The sequence below is a fragment of the Anser cygnoides genome, chromosome 12, assembly GCF_040182565.1.
Source record: "Anser cygnoides isolate HZ-2024a breed goose chromosome 12, Taihu_goose_T2T_genome, whole genome shotgun sequence".
Lineage (NCBI taxonomy): Eukaryota > Metazoa > Chordata > Aves > Anseriformes > Anatidae > Anser > Anser cygnoides.
In genome coordinates this window covers 3,838,210-3,859,032 of record NC_089884.1, presented here as the reverse complement: position 1 = coordinate 3,859,032, position 20,823 = coordinate 3,838,210, and the positions used below count along the sequence as shown (strand labels likewise).

The 20,823-nt window shown below is 43.0% G+C and overlaps 1 long non-coding RNA gene across 1 annotated transcript in view; it reads left to right on the top strand.

Annotated features, from left to right (window-relative positions):
- The window catches only part of LOC136791774 (uncharacterized), a 59,456-nt gene extending 42,493 nt beyond the window's left edge, over positions 1–16,963 (top strand). Inside the window, exons 2-3 of the long non-coding RNA XR_010834378.1 lie at positions 9,228–9,287; positions 13,057–16,963. This is a non-coding gene — a long non-coding RNA (uncharacterized lncRNA). The remainder of the gene's footprint in view (positions 1–9,227; positions 9,288–13,056) is intronic.
- The last annotated feature ends 3,860 nt before the right edge of the window (positions 16,964–20,823 follow it).

Here is a 20,823-nt window from a genome sequence, read left to right as displayed (position 1 = left end):
TGATTCTAGGAGGTTCATCTGAGACTTAGTAAATATTTTGGTGCCTACAAGCTCTTTCTGAAATGCTTTCTTTCCCTGTGTTTAGTGTTTTGTGGTTTGTTTGTTTGTTTTTTTCAAGTTATCATTTAAATATAGCTGAGTGGTTGTTCACATCATCAGCTGAAGGGATATGCATACATTTAACCTGTAGTGCTTAGTGTAGCTACTGACAAACCTATTCCAAAATTTCCTTTCAGTTTTGCCTACTGTTTATGTCTATAAAGAAAGATTGCCTAACATGAAAATGTCTGAAACACTCAACTGTGGAACATCGCTGCATGAGCATCAGGAAAAGAGTCCTCTCCTTTCAGCTGTAGTGTGACTGCTTCGTGAGGATGGGTAATGGCTGTTGTAGAAATTTATCCTAAGTAGTTTTTTATGATACTGTGGTAATGCAGTAGCAGTAACTCCTACAGCTGTACTCCTTCTAGCTGTCACTGTAATATGGATAGATGTTTCTTTTAATGTAAGAGAGGCCATACAAGTTGCTGTGAGAAAGTCCTTCATCTTAAGCAGTTAGTATATTCGGCCAATGTTAAGAGGTCTCTTAATACCACTGTAGTGCTTTCTATTCTTAGATGGATACTCAGTGGAAAAAAATGGCAGTACATCAATATTATGTTATACATGTAGAAGAACCAGTATGGGATAAAAATTTTAAAATCCCACTGCCTTTACTCTATCCCATTTTCTTCTGTAGAACATGTGGTTTATGTCTCTGGAGACAAATCTGAATCAAAGATTGTCGATGGAATGTGAAAGTCAGTGGAAAGCTTTTCGCTGACATTAATCAATGCTGTAAAAGGCAAAAAAAAAATAGATGTTATCTCAGGTACCTCGTAATGTCTAAGCTAGCAAGTAGCATAGCAAAACAGGAATTGATCTGCAGAGCTGAGTTGCGGCTACGGCCCCTGATGTTGCTGAGGACCCAGACTCTGTACCATGGGACTTTATTTATTGACCATCATTTGGAAGCAGGAGTTCTCAGACAGCTCCTTAATCTGTGGATCTTCCTCCTATTAAAAAAGCATCATATGCATGAACATTGCAGTGTCTTCATTGAAAAAAAAAAAAAAAGAAAGAAAAAAAAAAACAGAACCTTTTTTATTTGGACGGTTGCAGTCTTAAGAAATTACTAAGACACTCTTAAATGTCTAGGCAAAGGCATAAAGGCATCTCCCAGTCATATTGTAACATGGGTCAGAAACCCCAAACTAGTTTCAGTTTGCAGTGCCAAGCCATGCTTTCAAAAGGTGGGGGATGTTGAATTTTAGAGCAAGATTGTTTCTATTATGACATTTTCTGTGGAATAAAAACAGTCATCCTTTCAAGTTAAATCAACAGTTGTAGCAAAATGGCTAAAAGAATTGCAGTCAGATTCTCAATTGGCTTTTAAAGAAGAGAAAATGCTATGACATTTGAAGATGACACTAACAGCATCACAAAAATAAATTAAATGAGTCTTATCTATTTTTCTGAGTGGCTTTTAGAGTCTTTAGAATGCTTTTTGGATTGTTACTGCTGAGTAGTATTAACAAAGTGCCAAACATCTATTTCTGTGTAATTCATCTTTTGCAATATTTGGTATGACTGAAGAAATGGAAGAGTCAATTGTAACTGGAAATGGAAGAAATGAAGCATCAGAAAAGACAGGATGCTATCAAATAAGAATGTAAACAGGTTTCTGAAATTAGAAAATGTGAGTTTGTAGCTTTCAGTACCTTACTCAAACAGGTGATAATGCCGTTTGTGTTCACGGCAGACTTAACCATAGCTGCTAAACTGCAAAGAGCTCATACAAATAGAATTCACTTCCAAACAAAATAAGACCCCAATCAGATAGAATACTTCCCTCTATATTCATCCACAAGTGGCAGATTTCTCCAAAAAGTTTCAGCCCTGACTTCTAGGTCCCCGCTGCGGAACACGACTTACATTTGGTCAAAGCAAGCCTGCTTTTGGAGTTTATAACCAGAATCTCAGAGCAGGTGGATTTCAGAAAACTTAAGGATTTATTATGAACTTTGTGTAACAATCGGGGATCCTCTGACAAGGATAAAAATATGTATTTTGACTTAAGAAAAAGATGAAAAGTTAGATATGATATAAATCATGCGTAATTGTTTTGGGGAAGAGTTTGATTCTCCAGATGTGCAGTTCTCAATCTTCAGTGACAGAGTTAAAGGATTTCAATCCAGCTGCTACCTCAGCAGCAGAAGTGCAGACACACAGAGCTGTTCCATGGGCAGAGCCCAAGTCCAGCTTCCTGGCATGCTCCTGAGCACCAGCATGATGTGTCTTGTCCCCACGGTGATGCTGTCGTCCAATGCAATGTGTCTCACTCATCGTGTGGTAAAATGCGTGGATCTGCCACTTGGGAAGCTTGGGATAGGAATCAGAGACTTCTAAATATTTAAATCTGATGTCTTTGAAGATTAAATTGCCAAGCTGTAGGGCCTAGCTGGAGGTAGTGATGCTTAGATCAAGTGTTTGCCACTGGAAGAAAGGGACGTGAAACCAAAACGTTCTCCTTTTGAAATATATGGCAAGTTTGTGTTCCCCTTTCCCCCTTAGATCTTAATTAAGTAATTGCTAAGACTGCCAGTACAGATGATGTTTACAGAGAAGCTAGTAGCAAAGACTGTGGCCAGCTGTGCGGTATATTGCACTACCAAAGAGGTGAATTAAATATCCTGAAAAAGCATATCCTTGCCTACTGTCCTAAAAACCTGCCAACCACATGCACATGGAGGTGCCCCTCCTGATCTCAGCGCTTGGGATATGAGGTGGCATCCTCCAGCACAGCAAAAGCAGTGACACAAGAATCAGGCACATCCAAAACTGTCCCAGAAATGCCAGGGGAAAAAAAAACATCTCACAGTCTGGGCTCATTCAGAAATTATTTTCCATTTGTGTCTCACCCAAGTGTTTATTCTCATATAATCTATATGACGGTTGATAGGGGAGGGAGAGAATGAGATGAAAGAATGATGATGTGCTGTGGAGAAGTACTGTTTTCATCACACACTTTGGTATACAGGCCACATGCACAAGATCCTAAATACGTAATGGCAGGTTTTCTGCCTGCTCCTCCCCAGGGCAGAGAGCAAGACCCAAAGCTGAGCCGTGAAAGCAAACAGCATACAATCCTTCCATGAGGAATTACCAAACCTTATTTGCTGCATCTGTCAAAATAATTGCACCTCTCAGTGATATTTATCTCTATATTCCTTGTTTTAAGTATATTCATTAATTAAATGGCTCAGCTTATTTCAACATGGCCCTGAACTGATATGAGCAGTATATCATACTTGTTATCCTCTGAGCATATTGCTTTGAACTCACTCAAATTAAAAGGCTTTCTGTCTGCTCGTCCTCTTTTTTGTGCCTTTTCTATTTTTCTATTTCCTTGCTTGTTGTTATGGAGGGGATACCTGGTGCATCTGGGGCTCACAGGGGAACCAGCACAGGGTGTTCACAATAGAGAGGCCCCAGTGAGAGGAGAAGGGATGTCACCATCCCATGAATGCCCTGCTTCCACCTCCCAGCCCCACCACCTGGCGTGTCCCTGCACCCTTCTTGCACCTCTGCTGCCCTTAGAGCACCTCTGCTGAACCCACCCAATGGGAGAAGGACTGATGAGTAAAATTGAAATCATGTGCTATAAGAAGCAATAACTGAGGGATATTTTAGTGCAGTAGTTTTAGTGGCTTCCTATTTCCTGTTAGGGAAATGTGTAACTAATTAAGTCTATTACATTCATTTAACTCAAACAATAAAAAGTGCCTCATGTCATCAGAGCTATTTACTAAACACGTTTTCCCGGTGGAGGGAGGGGAGAGTTTGTAAAGGAAACATCCATGACATCTTAGGTGAGGGTTCAAGACAAAATTACAGCAACAAAAAACCTGTAGTTGTCCTGCAAGTCTCAGCATTAACCATCTCATCTGGTGATCTGAAAATTGCAGCAGATTCTAGGATTAAATGGGGATTGTCCTATTAAAGACTCAGAACAAAAAGGTCCTGCACAGCTCCATAAGCCAGCCTTGACTATGGATGCACCACCCCTCCTTAAAATAAGCACTGCTTCGAAACCCCGTAATAGGCAGAATAATTCACAGCATCGCTTCTGTGCCAGGGAGCAGAAGTCTCCTAGATCCTGTTTTGCTTTGAACAACCAAATGCTGCTGTGGCACTTGTTGCCGTTCAGTAACTCTGATAACGGCACTATCTCACTGATGCAAGGAAATTGTTGTGGCTGTGCAGGAGGAGGCGGCTGTGTTCCTCGGAGTCAGCACAGTGCTGGTGTTTGCCCTTCAGACAGCCCTGCCTTTGTGCAAAGCCGAGGAATTTGCCTGGTGTCTCCTCGCATTGCTAGGCAAGTGTGCCAAGAGCTCAACACCTTCCCTTCGCCGCTGGCCCACATCGCATACCTCCCCGCAAATCTCGTCATGTCTAGTCATGCAGAGTGGCGGGACACCCTTGAGCATATGTTGTGCTCAGCCTGCCCGTTTAGCTCGGCATTGCCTGCTTTACGTCTGGCTTCCCAGCGTAATCTGTTGTGTCTAATTGGAGATTATTGCAAGTGTCACAACAGAGACCAAATCTGACAGTTCAGCTGAGCACCGAAGTAATGAGTTAAATAATGCACCTCGGAAAAGTTAATCCGTAAAAATACGTTAGACATCTCTTGTTTTCCAGGTCAAAGCAGAACTATGTTTAACCTTTTAGAGGTTTTCAAGAATTTGGGGATGGGGGACAAGTAGAGCAGTTATTCCGTGGAGCAATGCAGTCTTGGTATTATTATACCGGTATATATATATATAAGTGGTGTAATTATACCAGTCCCATGGTATAAGACAGATTTTCTCCTACTGAGGAAGAAGCAACAAAAATTGGATTTTGTTTCACTTCTCTCAGATCTTGTTCCAGTAGATGACAGCCAGACACAGAAATAAAACAAAGTACCGTATTGAGGAGATATTAAATCCGGCTGCCAACAATTCGCTTCATTTTTCTAGCTATTGATTGCTGTCAAAGACCTGTCTGGGGAAGGATACAGAATCCTGGTTTATGACAGCTCACAAAAATACCGAATCTTCAGACTCTTGCTCTGAGCACACTTCTATTACGCCACTTAAATTCTCCCACAAACACCGTTACTTTATTCCCTAGGTCCAGCAGCCCAAGCAGGCACAGAGTTATATCATCTGTTCTCCGGGACAAGAAGGCAGACTGATGGAAACATCCGTCTGGCAGGGCCGCGCTGTCTGTGCTACCAAGAGGACATCTCTGTGGCTCATTTATGCAAAGAGAGATGCAGCATGCCCTGTGCCTACAGCAGAGATGCTCCAAATGGATCGGAAACCTCAAAGCCAGCTCTTTTCTTTACCCTTTGATTTCAGCAGTGGCCTTGGAGAGCCACACAACTTGTCACCTAATTCCCTGAGCCCTCTGGATCGTCCGCTGCCATATGTGCCATACGGATGTTGTGAATACAAAAGCCACCCCATCCTCTCCCATCTGGAATCACTTCTGCCTAACCACTTCGCCCAGGAGGCTGAAAGAGTCTTTTTTTTTTTTTTTTTTTTTCCTAAGGAGGTGAAAGAAGCAGGCAGCAAACTACTTAGTGTAGTTATTTGGCGGTTGTCTGCAGCAGTCACAAGACAGCAACAAAACTCGTGCCTTCTCCAGTCCTTGCTACTAGCCAACAAGCAAGAGTCTCTTTACCAAATGTAAGCAGTCTTACCAAGACTGAGGCCCCATTCCTTGTTTTCTTACTTTTGTTCCATTTTTCCCCACCTATTTCACATGTGGAGACACATACTAGCCCAGCGTACAACTCTTTCTTTGATCTGTGCACCAGAAAATCTGTATCGAGCCAGCCGCACATTTCTGAGGAGATTAAATTCGCCTTTGTGGTTCATCTGAAGCCTGGCAGATCTCCTTTGTGCGGTTTATGGTTCAGGGTCCCAAACCAGAAAAAACCTACAGCTCTTGTGTAATTTTGAGCACATGGGTAGTCTGAACAGCAACCCTCCTTCTGTGGGACGTACGCACTTAAGGTTTAGCATATGTCTAAAACCTTCTGCAAACAAAGTGCTCTGTTTTTATACACTTGTGAGGGATATTCACTTGAAGATTACTAATTTGATTTTTTTTTTTCCTTTGGACTGCTTTAGAAAAGTCAAAAATGTCTGCAGCACTTCACACAAACAGGTGGAGGCCCTTGGGTGTTTGGGTATGATGGAGACATAAAGTCCTAAGGAGTCCTTCAACACGCAAAGCAAGAGGATAGCTAGTGGAAAGTCAGAGGACATTGTGGCAGAATATTTGCCTGTGTGGCAAGGAAGAGGACTAGAGAGACCATATAACATTATCATCCAGTGGTCAACACCACAGGAATGTGATTATTACTAATTAGGCCACATTTTCTCCTGATTGCAAGACAAAGCTGAAAGTCTGTCATGCCTGGTGAAATTGATGTCCTAGTACAGTTTTACAAAAAGGTCTTTATTGCTCTGGGTTGCTCTATTTAACCAAGCATGTCCTGCAAGCTACATATGAATGTCATTCACAGCTGGAAAATGTTTTCTGAGGTCAGCAGCCAGACTCAGAAGGAAACCATCCTCAAAGGTATTCTTCTGGACTGTGCCCATCCTCTCTCAGCAGTGGGAACATTCCCATTTTGCGGGAATTCTTTATGTCAAATAGCAAATGTTCGGATTAAATATTATGAAAGGACTGGGAGCAAGAAGAAACTGCGCCTATTTTTCCCTTCCTTTTGCCTTTGGTTTTATAGCCATTTTGAAACACGAAATTTTTTTCGAAATGTATTTCCTCTGAATAAACTGGGTGGCTATTTATGGTTTCTGATGAGAAACTAAGTAACTGATAGCTTTGATTTGCATATTTATTTATTCTTTTGCAGGAAAAGTAGAAGGAAGTTGCTCATGAATCTGAAACCTATTACAAGTGTCCCAGTTCTTGACTTGGGGGTGTTCAGTGAAATATTTTATCTGAAAATATGAATTACTCCTTTTAATGTTTTCAACCTGATAGGAAATAAAAAATAAAAAATAAAAAGCAACAATCACCTTGATTCAAATAAGACTGAGGAAAATCTAAATTGATGGGGAAGAAAGCCTGGCTGGTGTTATTTGTGGGATCTGCAGCCTGGAAAATCTGAGGGCGACAACCTCAAGGGGACATCTTCGATCTATCTCCCAGGACGGAGGGAATAAAGGGATTTCTTTGCTAACATAAAGTTAGGAGCAAGCAGGAATTTTCTATCATTTTGATGACATTGACAAAGCCATTTTGACTTCTTGCACCAGTGGCTTTAATTGCTGAAGTAAAACAGCCCAGAGGGCTGAGCTAACACAGTGCTTTCAACATCGATCCACCCCCGATGCTTCAAAGCCCACGTCTAACCTCCCCGTCATCTCCCGTGTCTGCACTTCCCAATTTATTCACTGCATAGAAGCAAATGGCACTGTGGTGCTGAGGAATTCGGGAGATTTGTGCTTGCTGCCATCGAGACTGCATTTGGTATTTAATCTTCAGCCCATAAAAGTTGCAAACCATACTTCTAAAACATGCTCACAGAAGCCGAACTGATTGAGCCATCGCTGCTGCACCTAGCTAGGAAGGAAGAGAGGCAAGTTGCCATGGTTTATCAACCCTTCCCCATAAATACCCTTTGCTTTGATGCTTCAGATGGCCTTAGCATAGATCAACAGTTACAGCCCTCAATAGTTTATTCAGTAAGCTGATGTTTGTAAATAAAGTGGAGATTTTAATCCGCCCTAGCAAAAGGGCAAGTTTGAAAAGGAGGAATGATTTATATATGGATCCTGTCTCTGTTCTCACAGAAGAACTGGGCAGACACTCAGGTTGCAAGACTCACAAACGTTTTTTTGCACAAAATCAGAAGAAAAAAAATGAATGCAATTAGGCTGAGATATATTGCTAGGGAGCAATGGTGGAATTGTAGTTTTGTAAACTACTCCCATAGTTTTCATTCACACATCTTAAAAACCTGAGGAGCCCTTTCTCATTGCCAAATTTCTCTGCCATTGCTCTCCGTGACCTGCCAGGTCGCGCAGCAGGATACTGCTCTTCTGCAGTGATCCCCCAGCAGAGCGGAGGTCATGGCAGGGCCTTGCTGGAGAGGTGCTCCCGAGGCTCTTTTGTCTTTCCTTGAGCCCCAAGCTCTCTGCTGACAGTTTTCTAGCTTTTGTGATCTCTGGAATTCATCACTATCATTGAAAAAACAGGTTTCTGTGCAGGAGCTGTTGTGTCTTTGGTAGCTCAGCATCGAAGGGCTGTGTACGCGTTAGCCAGGGATCCCCACAGTAAGCAGTGCAAAGTTTTCATTTGGTTCTAGCACTGACAGCAGGAAAGGGAAATCTCCCAGAAATTACTGTGCCGGTGATGTCTGGCCTCACTGCCTAAAGTCTTGTGCCAGTCATGGCTCCTCCAGCTCTGAACGGCCAAAATGTCCTCAAAGCCCATGAGGCTGCTGTTGAAAAGAGGAACCCAGAGCTGTGCCCTTGTTTCCTTCTCACATGTCTGTCTGCAGCCATCAGTCAGCACCCATTTCACTGCCACCGTGAATGGTGGGGAAGGTGCTGAGCTGCCCCACTGCCACAAAGTCCCTGCGGCTGGATCCCAGCACAGCAAATTGTAGTTATGGAGCATGGGAGCTGAAGGGGCGGACCCGCACCCCACTGCTCGCAGGAAGGCTGGAGGCTACAACACATCCACGTGGCTGTCTGCACTGTCCAACGGGAAACTGCTCTAGCACTGGCTGCTAAGCCCATTAAAAAAAAAATAAAATCATTATTTTAAGCAGTGGTTATTTCATTACTGCACTAAAAGAGATTCTGGCCATTTAAAGGACCATGATAGAGTCTGTAATATAATTACATGATCCTGAAAAAGCAATATTGGAATTCAATCATTCTGAGCAATCCACATGCGTTTCCTGAAGGTAATCAGGCCCTGTGTCATGGGAAGCCTATTGTTCTCCGTTCCCCAGGGTCTCTTTCTCCTACAATGTACAAAGGGCTTTTTTGTCAGGACCAACAAATCTATTTCCTCAGCTTAGCTGGAGATATGAAAACAATGCCTGGATGATCTAAACAATTTGTCCTTCCTCAGCCACTCTGCTTTTCTCTTTCTAGGTTTCCCGGTTTCCCTGTTTGGGAGATGGCTGACGTACAACTGATGACACATTTTGTGAGGTAAGGCTCTGCTGAGCTTTGCACCAACGTAAAACTAAGTCAGGGACAATCATTCTGCATTGGGAAAAGGATACTGAAGGGCAGCATTTACATCCCTTTCTCCATGGCTCATATAGAATTGATAAACAGCTACTAAAATATATAAACCAGCATCCAAGATCCACCTTTAGGGGCTTTAATATAGATTTAGGCACTTTATTATCCTCTTTGTGTTGCAGAACACTCTACACACATGTACACTGTGAGATTTGATTTGTAAACACTGGCCCAGAACTCAGCATTTTTTCATTAATTCTACCAAGAATGTTATTTTGTAACCAGAAAATTGAATTACCTCCTCTATTTAACTGTAGTACTTTCTACCTTCGTGCTAGGAAATTGAATTATCCAGGCTGGTTTTCTTTTTCCACTGTGTAATAACGCAGGACTTGTCTGTGTTAAAATATATATGCTGTCCTTCCACTGAGTAAAATTCCACCTAATTCATACCTGTCCAAGCTTGTTGAGGTTAATAGGAGTTAGCTAGGGAAACCAAAGCCAGAATCGAGTCAATATCTATCTTCTGCGGAGGGCCTCCAGGGCTCAGACAACCTGGGAGAGGCAAAATGAAGTGTCTGACTCAATGAAGCTCCCATTGCCTAATGACTCCCGATTGGAATTGATGCAGTTTTCTGAAGGAAAAACTTTCCTTACAACTCACACCTCCCCTGCAGCAGCGAGGACGGTGCCAGCAGGCCCCCTCCACAAACACGCACTGCTGCAGCGGTCAGGGGAGATTAACAGCATTTCCCCAAGGCTTCCCAGTGGAATCAATGCTTGCTAATCTTTAGAAAATTACACTAACAAGCTCCAGGCCCGAACGGCAGGAGTTCAGCGCACCAGTCTCTGAAATTGCACACAGGCCATTAATGTATCAAGGCTTTAATGAACCAGAAAATCTCTGCTAAGCAGAGGCCACAAGGATGCTTTAAGGTTCCCGCCTCTCCTAAGCTGGTTTTAGTAGAGACGGTCAAGGCCGAAAGCAAAAAATGTTACTTTTGGAACTGCTCCAGTCTGGGGAGCTGCCCCTGGTCCTCAGAGGTGTTTAAGCTTTGAAGTCCATGCGAGGAGATGAAGCAGCCTTGAGAAAGCCTGAACTCAGAAGACCTTGAATGGCAAGCTCAGGGATGACTGCTGGTTGTTGTGGCAGTAGATGCTGGGTGTAGTTTCAGGGGAAAAAAAACACGTCTATTTTCTCTTCTTTCAAATCACCAGGAAGAACTAGAAGGTGTAGCTGGCCAAGATACAATTGCTAGAGGCTGGACATTTGAAAATGAATGAAATCTTACTATAGCCTTCATTAAAGAAAAAAAAAAAAAAAAAGGAAAAGGAAAAGGAAAAAAAAAAAAGCTTTTTTTTTTTTTTCCCCTACCGGTCATAAAATCTACTTATTTCCTGAGCAATGTTCTCATTTACTTGATGCTTATGAGATATATTGCCTGTTTTCTGTTTTCTACTTTGTTTTCTATTGGGCAGTGTGCAAGATTGTCTAATCTCTAAAAGAAATAAGCATCTGTTTCCTTTATGGTCCATGTCTGATTTAAGGTAATTGTGCTCCTATTATACTCCTACACAGCATATCTGAGAGAAAATAACACCAATTTTTTTTTATTCTCAGAAGATATTTTAACTTGTAATCCAAGAGGAACGCACATTGGTTCTTTCTTTAAAAGAAACAGCCTGCAAATGCTTGTCCCTGATTCAGGGAAGAGTTCAGTGAGCTGGCTCCACGCCATTGCAGTGGACCTGGTGCTGACATCTTTGCAGAATCAGCACCCAAGGGGCTCCTGCCCTTAAAGCTCCGATGATTGGCACATACTCATCCATCCTGATGCACCAGCAATTCACAGCCCAGGGCTGTGTAGGTAGAAATAAGAAAGCTGTTTTCTCTAAGAAAAAGTCTGAAAATTTTGAGAAAATGTTACAGAATGCAGGAGGCAAAGTCTTGGAGATAGTAGTATCACCCTTTGGAGGCAGGGAAGCTATTTTCTCTCACTTCTGTGTATTTTGAAACATTTTGTTTACAGTCCCCAGCATGTGTTGGCACTGACAAGGAGTGGCCCATCATAGATTTTTGCAGAGCATCAATAGACAGGCTACGGTGTCTCTTCACCAAGAAAATCAAGAGAAGCTACATCTTTATTTATGGTCCTTATACTTGCAGAAATCTGAAACGATAAGGTCACTTCTTTATCTTTGCTTTTTTGGCGGATCAAGTGTTTGATTTGGAATCCCTAGGGAGCAGTTTGTCCAAAAGGCAGGCAGTATTTCTGCTGCCCCGAGGTGGAGTCTCACTCCCATGCTGTTCTCAGACGTGGGGCTTTCTCCATCGCTATCAGCAGACACTGTTTCCATTCTGCAAAGCCCATCGCTAAAAAGGTTCAAACAAAGCAACTTTCCCATCCTGACAAAAACAACCAGACATGCATCTTAAGGATTTCTGTTTTCCAGAGCTCCTTAACCTCTGTGACCTCACCTCTTGGATTTTAATAAGGAGCCCTTTGTCATTTTTATTTCATATTGCTGATTCTGACATGAGGAAAGAGTAAGTATTAACTTAAATTTGTTACAGAACCAGCATTTTTTTTAAAGCAGCCTTTGAACAATTGGAATGTTTCCTTGCATAAAATCCTCAATGAAAACTGCATCTGAAGCCAATATTTGCCCCCCTGCAGAGTGTGAAACCCACAGATTTCAGCACAGATGCTGGAAATCCTGTGCTATGAGACTCAACAGCAATGTCACTTGCTTTGAGAATAGGAATTCATCCTAAAATATAGTGGTCTCAGAGCAGTTTGCCTCAGCAGAGGATCTGCCACTCAGTGGGAAAATTAAATCAAGAAGGACATAACGTGAAATGTTGCCACTTGAAAAAATGAATTTGAAATAGTTTCAGATTCTTCTCTTGCTGTTGTCAGTTTTCTAACTTTACACTCCCACATTCCTGCTTTATAGGGCTGGGGTTTTTCTCTTCTCTGTTGTTTTCTGCAACTTGTCCCCAAACAGAAAGGGAAGTTGATCATACACAAGAATCAGTCCCAAAATATACCCCATGTATGAAGTGAGAGGTCAAGCACAGATGGTTGGATGTAGAGCCCTCTGATGAACTTTGGTTTCTGTAAATGAGAATTTCTTTCACACTCCACTGTAAACCCTTCCTCTCTATTCTGGGTGGGATGGGGAAGGGATTGTGTTACATTTCAGAGTGCCCTGACCCAGAGAAGCCCTCAGAGCCTGTAAACACAACCTCTGCTCATCCTTGCCTCTTGGAAACACTCATCTGCTGTCAACACTGCTCTGCTGTCAACCATCACCGCTCTTCTAGCCTTTCACTGCTCCCTTTCTTCCAGTCCATGACCCCAAAGAGGGTCAAACTTTGCAGACTGGGGAACACAGAGTAATTGTAATTCCAAGTGCTAATTGTGCTTTGGGGTGGGGACCATCATTGTGTTCATTTCGTACAGTAGCTGGAACAACAAAGTCCTGCTCTGTGATGAGACCTCCCCAGTATTACTCTCATACTCACAATGTCAGCAGATGAAACTTTCTCAAAGGGGCAGATTTTGGGGTGCACCTTGGCCCTGCCATCCAGTAATTCTCAAGGGCCAGGATGACAGAAACATAAAGACCATCCGCTTGGATTCGAACTGCTTACAGGAATGTTTTTCTTTGCCTCATTCTGGACCTAGTCATAAAACCTTCTCTCCGTTTTTCTGCTTTCCTTAAATAGGAGTTTCGTCCCTTCCGAGGAATTGCTGCAGATTCCAGGATTTGCCCTCGTTTCCCGACCCTGGGCTCGCATGCCCCCCTAGGCAGTGGGAAGGAGGCAGCGTGCACCATAGAAGGACAAACAGCAGCCGTGGGGCTGATCCCCCCCCCAACTCCATTCGATGGAAAGGCTCCAGCTGGCTCCAGTGGGAGCTGGATCAGTCCCATACCGGGGAGGGTAATGATCCAGCCATTTAGCCTGGCATTTGTTAGACCAGAGCAGCAGCAGACATTACTCACGTCCCAAGATATGCAGGGCTATGGCCAAGATTTCTTGTGGATCTGCAGGCTCTGTGGGGCTTCCTGGGACCCTTTCCATGTCTCGGTGGTTTTGCCAGTAACCCCTCGTCTTCAGGGCAAGTCCTCAGGGCTGAGCAGCAAGTCCCTCTTCTCAGGGTGGCCCCAAGCCTCCTAATCTGGAAGGAGCTCGTTTACAGAGCCCTGAATCAAAAATATGCTGCTCATGTTTCAAAGAAACCAGAAATTATTTTCTACATCTGTTCTCCACTGAGTATGGAAATTTAAACCAATTTGGGCTGGTATATAATGAAGAGAAGGTAAAACTAGCCGAAATGTCTCTCAAAACTGGTCAGCACACTCTCAGCCTCTCTATTATCTGAAATTCCCAGTCCAGGCAAAGACAGCTGAAGTTCATAGGATTTTCTTTTTCCTTTTTTTTTTTCCTTTTTGTCCTGAAAACTAGGAAACTGATGAAATATATTGGCATTTGGGTTTGTGATATACATGGAAAAAAATATTAAAAGTGAGCATTACTATCTAAATTATATATTTAATGTGGCCAATTTGTAAGTAGTGACAACTTGCAATAATTACCCACCTTTTGGAGGGAAAGCCATCAGTTATTCTTGTGTAGAACATGCTTTCTCCATGTTTCCAGAGGCTGCTTTTTTTAACGAATCACTGCTCCAATGGATGTATTGTGCCTAATGCGCTTGCTTATGCATTCCTGAGACTTTGCATTTGTCCCAGCAGCCGCCTGGAAATTGCTGACTGGGACTCTCACTAACAGGCTGATCTTGCAAATATTCGCTTGAAGGAAGCTGTTTGTATTCCCGTTTATTATCTGCTCCAATCTTTTAGGAAATAATCACATGCAAATCAATCAGGATGACAGCATGTTACCATTATAAATCCCAGTGTAGAAGAGGGAGGGCAGCATCATTTTCTTCCTATGAGAGAGAGAGGGAGACTGTAGGAGCTTGGCTGTCGTGCCCAGTCATGTGTGACCTGTGTGAAAGTTATGGAATTTCTGACCCAAATTCCAATGTTTTCTCATGAATAATGGTGCCTTTCTATAGCATAGACTGCAGGAGTGGGTCATTCTCCCTTAATTTGAATAAATTCCTTCTATTCATTCAGAGTTTAAATCTGTTTTCCTTGGTAGGCCTTTGAAGATGAGGAATTGCTCAGTAATAATTCACAACTACTGTATATGAGCTGATTATTGAGATATTTAAGTTAATGACAGCAGTGTGAAGAACTGCCTGAATGGAAATTCAAGACCACAGCTCCAAACAAAACCTCTTCTCAAGGCAGCTCAGCAACAAATCCTAGGCTACCAGTTGGGAAGATCCTACTTCATCCATGTTTTGTAGTTTGCTTTGTCCATGTTGACATAGAGAATGAAGTGTTCACTGCTCAAGCGGTCATTGGGAGGATGATGTTTAAGGTCCCTTCAAACCCAAACCATTCTACGATTCTGTGTTTGAAGGAGGCAGAGAGCTTCCTTGAAGTTTCTAGAAGCAGGACCAACCACTCACCCAGCTGGTTGTTGTCCAATAAGGAGCAATGCAGAGGGTGCTAGTTGTTTCATAAAACCCTAGAATATCCTCAGTTGGAAGGGAACCACAAAGATTATCAGCTCCAACTCATGGAATTGACCCTTTGAGCCTTATGCTCAGACTACAAAACGTTTCAATCTGCGAAGGCTGCCTGGGACCTAGTGATGGCAACAAGCTCCCCCCCCCAAAAAAGGGAACTTAGTTGTAGCTAGACAGGTTTTCTACAAAACTAATCTGGGAGAAGAGCTATTTAACCCCTTGAGACTAAGACAGGAGGCCTCGAATCTGAGGGAGGTGAATGCAAAGATGAAGAGACACAACTAACACTTCCACTATTACATTTCTTTTAAGAGTCTGGAAAAAAACAACTGTAAATGCCATAACTTTTCAGTCACAGTCTGAAACAGCTGTTTAAGTCTGCACAGAAAAGTAAATCTGCCCTGCTGCAAACAGCATGTCCTGGGTTTCTTTGGCAGAAGCATTGAGTTAATTGAGACAGAAAGTTTGTAATAACTGGAGGTTCTGCTGAATTGAAGCCCCAGATGAAATGCATTGTACAGTATTTATCTCCATTACCTTGTCATGAGAAGGATTTTCACTCTATTTACATACTATGAATATGGAGCTTGCAAACCTCAGTGCCCTCAAAACCATATTGTTCCAGCACAGACGATCAACACTGCAGTACATCCTTCTTCCACAGAAACCTTCCAGTGCCTAGAGCTGCTCAGGGAGCTATGGGAGGTGTCCTTCAGCCACCAGCTGGATTAGCCTTGCCATTTCAGCTCTACAAGACTTGACGGTATAAGAAAGCATTTGAATTTTCTTCTCCAAGCTACTGAGTTTCCACTTACTCCCAGCACATGAACTTTAGTTTGCATTATTCCTTGGACATAAAGTCTGAAAGGGAAAAAAAAATACAGTGGAAGAGGCTTTCACTCTAGGTGGAAAAGATGAAGTTCAGGGAACCCAAATGTATGTAGACTATAAAGGATCGGTATTTAACCACACAGGAAATGATGATTAAATTAATCCACCATTCTCCTTTTTGCAGCTCTTTGGGGGATTTATATCAAGAAATTAACAAAGGAATGTTGTAGTCTGCCAACAATGTAATTAAGGAATCAAGCCTCATCTAAGCTTTCTCATGCCAAAGAGCTTGTTGGATGTAAGTTGGAAAAACGTTCAAATTCAAAACTTCAAAGAAAAGATGGAGAGATATTGTGAAAAAGCATTTGAATATTCAACTATTCACTTTCTCCAGTTTCCTTAACACGCTCAGAATACTGAAAACACGAATGATGAAATAACGCAGCTACTTTGGGAGGACTGAGGAAAAAAAAAAATGATGAGGTAGGGCTGGTTACACTCAAGACGTGGTTAACGGCTTTGAAAGACAAGTAGACTTGATAGGGGACCTGGAACTTATGCCAAATCAACTGCAAATGTTTGTCCCATACTATTGAAATGTGCTAAAAGAACGGTCAAAACAAACCAGTTGTTCTTGTTTGGCTTGTACACTTGAGTGTCCTGACAATAATTTGGAGGTTCTTGTTTTTTCTTCTTTTTTTGTCTAAGATAGAGCATTTTCCCTTGCATCCTGTTTCAAAACCCAACAGTGGGAACTTCAGCAAAAACAAGGAAGAAGCAGAGACAGACCTTGGCCTTCACGATGCCTGAACAGTGGTGGGGCCTGCATGACTCCGTGTGTCTCATAGCCTGATGCAGGGGGCAGGCCCTCACCTCAACACCTGTGTCAGACCATTCGTTGTAGACTGGTAAAACATTTGGGATTCCACAGACAAAACCATCACAAAGTTCACCAAAACCTCATAGGACTAGTGTGTTTTCTGAACTCTATGATATTTTGAGCATGTTCTTCTACTCCTACTAATTAGGTGCCTATTCACAGAGGACTTAAGTTGCCATGTCTGGACTTAGGCAAGACAAAATATACAAGTACTTGCTCTGTGGAACTTATTTCCATTAGAATGAGTCCAGAGTTGCTGGGCACTGGAAATCTCAGGAAAAAAAAAAAAAAAACTGAACCCTGATGAAGCAAAAAAGTTGATGACTGGGGCAAAATGTGGGTGTAAATCTGAACTCAAACTCTGGCAAGATGCATGCCTACTCTGCAAATACTACATATCCTGAATTAGAAGGAGCTATAATGTACCAAGCAGCTCTAGATAAAGAGATTTGTTGATGTTGCTACATTACTCTTTTTTTATTTTTTTCTTTTTTTGAGTGGGGTGGGTGGAGGTGGAGAAGGGCAGGCTGGGGTTTATGAACAAACCAGAAACATGTTGGAGATTAAATTATATAAAGATATATATAATTTCATTATTATATAACTTATGCAGTTATATAATACATAATATTTAACTAGAACATTGAACAACAACTTAATGAAACATTTTCCAGCGTATTGAATTCACATGGTGAATGGCAAAAGCAGCTGCCTCATGCAGGGCTGGGAGTGTACTCTCATGGGAGTTAGAGATGTGACCATCTTCTGTAGCCACATTCAGCGCTAAGTAATGACAGACCCAGGTCTGTAATAGTCAGTTTTTTAGCACGGCTTTTATTCTCTGCCTGGTGCTAATAGAGTGTTTAGAGAGTTTTTGCTTTGTCCTTAGCTAACAATTTCCAGATTGTTTTGCTGCAGAAATAGGGACAGCCATTGCTGAAGTCTCCGTGCAATATTCAAAACACTGACTTTGTAATAGAGATGTCGCCATTTCTCATGTGTTGTTCTCCATAATATAAACATCCCTCATCCTCTATTCTCTTCTCTCTGTCCTGCCCAAACAGTTTACTGCAGCTGCACTAGCGCGGAGCTTGGAAGCAAGTGAACGTGACAGTGAATGCAAAGCATCGACTGACTGCGGCTGCGGCACAGTGCATCCGAAGTACCTTCATGTTTCCCCTTTATGTCAGGAATGGGAAACATTGTAATTGGCAACATCTGTGGAAAATGCAAGTTACTGTCATCCTAAAAATGAGTGGTTCACTGGAGGACAATAACTTTCCCATTCAAGAGACTCTATTCAGATGGAAAGTTTTGTGCCGAGATAAAAGATGGAAACTCTCCATGTATCTCTCCCGGTCTGCTGAACTATTCAGAAGGAATTCAGCTGGAATACTAAACCTTTCTGTTCAGGTCCATTACACAGAGACCTCACATGGAGACAAGAGGGGAGGAAAACCCTTCTATTAAACTTCTTCCAGCACCTTCAAAAAATGAAACTATGTCTGACGGTTACAAAAAATACCTTGTTTGGCTAAGGAAATGATATAAGCTAAAATAAAAGCTATGAGATGCATCCTCTCTATTAGGGGTACATACATCAAAAAAGAACACTCTCTGATGTCTCCTGTGTTTTCCTGCCACACCAAAGCTTGTAGGAGCTCTCTGACTGCCCAGAGGGCTTTTTGGGCTGATTTCTAGGCATTCAAGCGCACATGTGGGTGTCAACAAGTAGTTTTAGGAACATTCTTGCATTAAGTTTTTGCTTTGCAATCCTATGTTTTCATCACTTGGTTTCTGATTTTGGGATGACATCTAATTATATTTACAGCCCAAGCCAAGGAAGGATTCAAAACATTTCCTATTGGCATCAGGAGTCAGTGGTGAGTGAGATGCAGCCCACTTAGCAGAGCTACTGGACAGGAGAGAGCCTGCAAGTCCCCTCAGACCAGGTAGATGATGGAAACACATGTGCTGATTTCCAGACACACTGCTTGAGGAGATAAAAGGGAATGCTCCCAGATAAGCCCAGTCTGCAATGGTTCAAAATACTGCTGTTCGTCTTCAACCGGCTTGAGATAAGACCTTTATCAGGAGGTCAAAGGCAAGTGGGATTTTCTTTAGCTTGTTTAACCCTGCTCCTTGGATAAGAAAAGACAAGAAAAAAACATCTGCCTTCTCACAGCCAGCTCCTGAAAAGCCATGGGATAATGTGTCAAATGTGACTCTCAGATTCCCAAATCCTTAGATCTCATAAAAAATCCTGAAGAAATGTTACCAACTACAAGGCTTAGCATCCCCGTATGGCTGCAGCGATGCTCCTGCCCTGCTGGGTCCCTGCATGGCTGCTGGATCCTGCTGAGCACTGAGGTTGTGTCTCTGTTCTGGAGAGTGTTGGCACATCCTCAGAGCTAATGTAAGGAGATGGAGGTTTTTTTTCAGAGCTCTTAAGACATTTGCCTTGCGGTTGGACCTGGAAAATCATTTACTGTCCTTGCCAAAGTACTCACTGCCTTAGAGCAGCCCCAGCAAAGCAGGAGGGAGTTCATCTGTAATGGTGTGTGGGAAGCTGAGGTTAAAGGTTTCCTTTATGGAAATTATCTGCAGGCACAGCGATGATGTGTATATGACTGGCACTTCATCTGCCTTGTTTGCAGGTGCCACCAACAGGCACTTGGTGTATTAAGTTGCTATTTCTGGAGGTAGGCAGGACACTTTTGTAATGGGAAACCATCTGTCTCTGGGGTCACAGGCAGGCAGATTTCAAACTTAGAGAGATGCAGCCCCAAAAATCAAAGTGCCTGGCCCTGAGCAAGTCATCATGGGTCAGTGCAGGGAATCAGACACACCTTCAGCCAGAAAATATCCCCCGTTTCGATGTCTTGTGTAAAATTGTGACTTTCCTAATGGAACATGCCTTTTAGATGGATTTATACAAGTCCATTCCCACATGTTTGCATGATCCTGGCTCTGACTCGTGCCTTACCATGGTCCAAACAAAATATCATGTGCCCCACGCTTCTTCCTGATTTGATCCCCTGGATTGCAGCTCTGCTTTTTTAGGCAGCCTGGCTTCAATCTTTCTGCCCCTGGGGAGCTCAATCTGGCTGCCACGCGCAGCGTGGTACAAGGCTGTGGATTTCTTGTAACATCCATGTGAATCCACAGAGAGACTAACGCACCGTGTCTTTCATTTTAGGGTTAAGCCTTTCTTCCAGGGAGATTTCTCTGAGCTTTCCGGTCCGTGACTCAGCTGCTTTGGTGGTCACAGTGTGAGAGCTCCCGGTACATCCTCCCCACCCAAACCATGCAGCACACCCCATGGCCTGAGAGGGAAAGGGTCCCTGCTGCCCCCAGCCCCAGAGCCTCCTCTCTGCGGGAACGCTCACCGCTCTCCTCTTTGGAGACAAAAGGCTTTGGGACAACGAGGCCCCAGAGGGGACCGAGTGCTGCGTTTGCACAACCAGACCCGACGGTGTGGGCGAGAACCACCCAGCTCCAGTGGTCCCACCCAGAGGAATTGTTCAGGCTTCCCAGAGGTTCCCCCGGGCACACGGCATTGCAGCGGAGGCACAGCTGCATGCTGCACCCCAGAGCCCAGCCTTTTCCCCCAGTAAAGCACCTTCCCCCTTTGTAATGGATGTATTTTGATTGTATATTTTAAGACTTCCTGTTAATTTTGTTAGTGGGATGCAGCATGCATGAGAGTGCTTCTCTAATAACATTCATCTGCTTAATTTATATCTCATATGCAATAAAATGAGTTAAAAGGAGGAATAGTTTCTATTCTTCTTTACAGGCCTGTCCAAATGGATAGGGGCCACCTAACATTGACCCCTGCCAGGCTTTGTGAGAGCTTGAGGCCAGATGCTTAAAGAGAATCACCTGTCTGTGTTTTGCATTGCTTTTGATCTTTTATTTCATCCTGTAAATTCCCGGGAGGGTTCACTGGTAGCATACATCTGGCACAGACACAATAGCCAGCTCCTGCTCAGAGAAGGAACGAATCCACACCAAAATCCCAGATTTGGTGTCTTCCTATAGAGCTGGTCCTAAAATAACCTTCTGGGTGCATCATCTGCATCCAGTGTTTCCTCTCAAAAACACTGCAGCTTCTTTTGGTTTATCCCATTCATGTACCTGGGTGTGCACAAAGTTGGGATTGCAAGTAGGGTTT